Raw genomic sequence first — 5,748 nt, 5'->3', positions numbered from 1 at the left:
AGCTCCCCCTGTGGGAGCACACTGACCACCATGGGGCAGCTCCTGCATTGAGCATCTGCCCCCTGGTGGTCAGTGTGTGTCATAGTGACCAGTGATTCTTAGTCGCTCTGCTGTTAGGGTCAATTTGCATATTACCCTTTTATTATATAGGATATATATATATAATTTAATTGTTTGGGGGCAAGAGAGTATGGGAAATATGGTGGTTTTAAGAATAGAAGTGATGTAATGTCTAAGGAAATAGTTAACTTCCTGGGAATTATGTTCAGCAGTCTGGCATTTTAAGAACTTTCTGGTCAGCCTGTTACTCATAATTTTACATATACTATATAAGCCTTGTAGAAATTTCTAATGGGCAGCATTAAAACTCTCCACCACGAGTGCAAGGAATGCTAATAAGATTCATGTTTTATTGAGAGCAGGATTAAAGCAATTTAATTGAGTCTTTTATACTGCAGATATTAAGAGGGTAAATGTTGAGAAGTGAAGATTGAGGGACAAAGGGAAAAAGGAGGAAAACTTATAGGGCTGGGTGTTAGAAGGTTACAAACGAAGGCATGAAAGCTGATAGCTCCATTCCCTCTTGGTGCCCACCCATATCAAGCTCTTCAGATGGAATGTCATTATCTTGGGACTAAGGAAGGAGTTAATGTATAAGTAAGTTGTGTCCGGTCTATTCATTACTTCACAGTGACTTGTGGAGGTTGCATCAGCATGAACCTAGGATTATCATCATCTTAAAATTAAATGGGAAAAGGAAAACATAAAATAAATTAAAATATTATTTGTAATAGAAAAAGTTTATGGCTACACAATAGTATTCTGCCTGGGGAACCAGTAAAACATCATAAATAGAAAACCTATAGTCTTTATCTCATTTGTTACCTACATCTAAACAATACCTAAGCCCAGTTGATTCTCTTTTCTTAAATATCAATTCACATTGTCATTAACCTCCAACTACATAACCAGGACTATTGACCTAATTCCCATTGCTGCAGTTCCTTACTAGCTCTTGCCTTCACATTTATGACAATGCCTTCAATATTCTCTCCAAATCATCCTTTACATTGCCTCTAATATGTGGTATTGCTTATTAACAAACAAGAGATATTCTTTATCATAAAGATCAGTGATCCTCAAATTTTATTGTCCATGTGGTTAACCTAAATATCCTACATTCTGGCTGAGACAAAAGACTCAGAATTATGTGTTGTATCAACAAAGTCACATTTAAGTTTGGACTTAAAAGACAAGTAGGTGTGAACTGACTAGAAAAAGTGGGGAAGAATATTCTAGGCTTAAAACATTCTGTGAAAGAAAAGATATTTTTTTAAAAAATAGAATTTTAATGGGTCTATAACAGATTTCCTAATTCTAACCATAACTAGCAAATATCTAATAAAACATTATATACTAGAGGCCCAGTGCACAAATTTGTACATAGGTGGGGTCCAGCCAGCCTGCCCCAATGGGGGCCCATTGGGCCAGGCAGGCGGGGGTAGGGGCCATGGACAGTTGGCTCGCTGGCTTCATCCCTGACTGAGGTGTCGGGGGCCATTTGGGGGCTGGACCAGCTGGGGTCAGGGGGCAGGGAGAAGGGCCAATCGAGGCCTGTATCAGGCTGGTTGGCTGCTGTAGTGTGCATCATAGCCACCAGTCATTCTGGTTGTTCTACTTATTCTACTGTTCTGGTCACTGGGCTTTTATATATATAGATATGTATATACATATACAAACATTTTTATAAAAGAGCAAATTAAAATAGATTTGAATTATTTAATTCATTCAAGAAGACTAACTATACTTGGGGATATTTTACATGTCATATTTTTCAAAAGATTTATCATTATCTGAAGTACATTTTACAATATTTTACAATATTTACAATAATCTCTAAACAATATTAACTGGGACTTCCTCTTTGATGTGACTGTTACCTGACTAGTTTTCTATAGGAAAACACCTATAAAAGTAAATCATTTCTAAGTTATGAAATAACTATTTTCAGATTGTGAACAAGAAGCAACACAGAATGGTGACCCTTAATGGAAGTAGAGCAAATGAGACAAGTGCTGGGACTCAGTCCTTCATGGGTGTCTCATATTTCTGCACATATTGTCAACAGAAATATTGACAGCTTTTGTCCCAGTCCTTCTTTTCAAGCACATTTGTGTAATAAACTACTTTGAGACAGAGAGTATTTCTCTTCTGGGCAAAGGTTGGGCAGGTTTGCTTACAAACCCCATATAATCCATCAAACTTGGGGGAGAAGGAGAACTCCCATGAACATAAAGTCCATTATGTCTGTGTACCATGGGTAATAAAGTCTATTGTCATTGACCTATGAGTCTAGTGTCTTCCACCAGGAATCATGAGACTATAGCAGGTTAACTGATTAGCTTCCAAGTAGGGTGAATGTGAGACTCATCACAGTTTTTTACAGTAAGTCAGGCAATTGTTCTGGCTTTCTGTTAAAGTTCTGTCCAGAACGAGGTCCAAGGAAAGCCAGACCAGAGCACAATGGTTTTATCATGAGAAAGATATTAGAGTTTGAAGCTATTGAATCAGCTGAGATTTATGATCAAGAGAGAGAGATTTCTTAAAAAGGAGTTACAGAAATTTTATAAGGATTCCCTTGCATCTCCCATTATAAACTAAGCTGCTCATGTTCAAGGCAAGACCCCAGAGGCCAAACCAAGAATAATTTACCACATAAACATTTGCCACAAAAGGAACAACTACTAGCTTCTACCTGTAAACTGAACAAATACTAGAGCTCACATGCAGTTGTGAGGTATTTGATTTTCAACTAATGGGAATAAAGAGATATCTTTGGCATGCCAAGAATTCCATATATGTCCGAGAAAGGAAATACACTGATAATAGGGCTAATCTATATGTCAGATAAAGGCTACCCTAGATCCATCCTAGCATGGCTTGTACATACACCTTTAGAGAATCAAGCTGATCTGCAAGTAAATAAATGTAATACTCTAATTTAGCAAGAATGCAAATTCTTGAAAAACAAAATCTGAAGCACCCATAATGTCCCAAAATTATTAGACCATAGAAGAAACATAAAGTGTGACCTATAACTAAGATAAAAATCAATAGAGAGTAGTCATGTAAAAGATATTAGAATTATTATATTCTTTAAATCACCTATTAAGAATACATATATTCAGAAATGTAAAGGAAAACCTGAACATAATGAGGAAACTGACAGGCAAGAATACAGGAATATAAACAGACAAGTGGAAGATATAATTAAGAATCAAAAATTCTAGAGATGAAAATATAATCTCTTAAATGACAAATTTATTGGATGCACCCTAATAGCAGATTAGACTTGTCAAATAAAACGATGAGTAAACCTGATGAGAAGGAAGTAGAAATTATACAAATTGAACATAAAGGGATAAGGTGTTGAATAAAATGAATAATAATAAGGTCCATGGAACAATGTCAAGTGGTTGAATGTAGATATAATTGAAGTGTCAAATAAGTGAGTAGGGAGATTGAATCACAAAAATGTGAAGAACTAGTAGTTGAATATTTTATTCATAAAAATTATAGGTCCAATGGTCTAAAAAGCTCAATGAACCTCAAGTGGAATGAAAACATAAAACAAAGCCAAAGCACATTACAATGAAATGTATAAAGAAATTGCTTAAAAATCAATGATATAAAAAATCCCTTAAAGGCAATCAAGAAAAAAAAACAACACAAAATGAAATTGCTCATTCCAAGAAGCAATGATAAGAATGAGTACTATGTTTTCCTAAGAAACTGAACAATGATAATTTATAAAAATATGCAAATACAATTGCATTTATTTTGTGAGATAAATAATTTAAAAAGTATTTTTACATCATTTTAGAAAAGTGGACAAGAATGCTTTTCTGCTGTCAGCTTCTGTTTCTTAACTATTCATACTAAATCATCATTTTGATTTAAAACATTGCAAGCTATATTTCAGTCAAGTAGTTACATATATTAAAATGAATAACAGGTATTCTTTTTGTAGTAATAGACATTTTGAGTGATTATATATTCAGTTGCTTCCTGAGTAGACTAACAATGGAGAGAACATGGGAAAATACATGTTTCATAATAAGACAAGGCATATAATCAAATACAGGAACAGATGCTGATTTTAACACCCTCAACCTTAGAACAAATATTGGACATAAAAATAAGCCAAGTCCATGTTCAGCTTCCAAAACTTACCTTTAGCCTATTGTCAATTTCCCTTCCAAGGATACAAGTTTTCTACTGCTTACATCTTTCACGTCATGCACTTATGACGTCCTCTTAAAGCTAATCATGTATTCCATTGAACATCTTTAAGTTTTTGTTCTAACATTGATCAAAGATTCTGTTATAGAAATTAAGTATGATTGCATAATTTTAGACATCCACCATTGGAATAGAGGGAATGTGAGGAACACCAGGATATTTCTTGTATGTCTGAAGTTATTTTATATAGGAAACTACTAACTCAGCTCATGTATTGAGGTAAATAAAGAATAAATATTACAGGGCATTGAGAAACCTAGAATAAAATGTAATTCAGAGGCTACCAACTTTCAAATTATGCACATACTAGAGGCCCAGTGCACAAAATTCATGCACTGGTATGGTCCCTAGTGGCTTCCGGTTGCTTGCTGGGGCCTCCCTTCCCCAGATGCCAGCTGCAGCCTTCCTTCGTTCTGCGCCACCCCCTGGTGGTCAGCACACATCATAGTGAGCGATTGAACTTCTGGTCAAACTCCTGAGGGGACACTTTACATGTTAGGCTTTTATATATAGAGATTATAGAAAAAAAAATATGCTTTAACTAAAGTGGTGGATTGTGATTCACATAATAAGTCAGTGGATAAGGTATTTGAATACATTTTTTAATATTTATGGTTTTGATGAAGACCACAAGGTGAAAACAAATTGTGTTTCAAGTGAAAATGATTCTACTACTATAAAAAATAGTTTAGCATTGCCTTTTAAAGTTGAAATACCCATATCCTGTGACGAGCAATTTCACTCATGGATAAAGACATTATTTAAAAATTGTGCATGTGAACAGGAACTATGTATAAAAATGTTCTTAGCATTTGCAATATTTTAAAAATAAAAATATATAATGTCTGTTCAGTGAAAATTAAATGAAGATTTATACATTATCATGGATGAACATAAAACTGAACCATAAATAAACAAGTCATAGAGGGATAAATTAGGAGTGGCTTAATTCATAGAAAATGTCAAATAAAACTAAGCTATATAAGGTTTAGGTATGCAAACAACTGCATAATACCATAAAGAAAATTAAATGAATGGTTACCACAAAATTAATGAAAGTACTTTTCTTCTGCATTTGGGAGAGAAATGTGACTGGAGGAGGAAACGGAAGGCTTTAAATGAACAAATTGTTTCTCTCATTTAAGCTGGATACCTTTTGAGTACATGTTTGTTTGTTTGTTGTTTGGATGTGTTTTGATGGGTAGAGGAGTATGGTGTTTGAGAGCATGATATCAATTTTAAAGAAACGTAGTTAAAATACTGGCTCAACTACATTAGCTTGTCACTCTTAGCTAATTTAAAACTTCTTGCTTCGGTTTCTTCACATGGCTGTCAATTGGAAATGTTTCATGGAATTGTTGGGAGAATAAAATAATAATATATTATAGCTATAGACATTAAATCACAACACAAATAAGTGAGTCTTAGATAGTAAACTGATTATTG

The sequence above is a fragment of the Myotis davidii genome, unplaced genomic scaffold (assembly GCF_000327345.1).
Source record: "Myotis davidii unplaced genomic scaffold, ASM32734v1 scaffold846, whole genome shotgun sequence".
NCBI lineage: Eukaryota > Metazoa > Chordata > Mammalia > Chiroptera > Vespertilionidae > Myotis > Myotis davidii.
Note: the sequence above shows the minus strand (reverse complement) of the source record.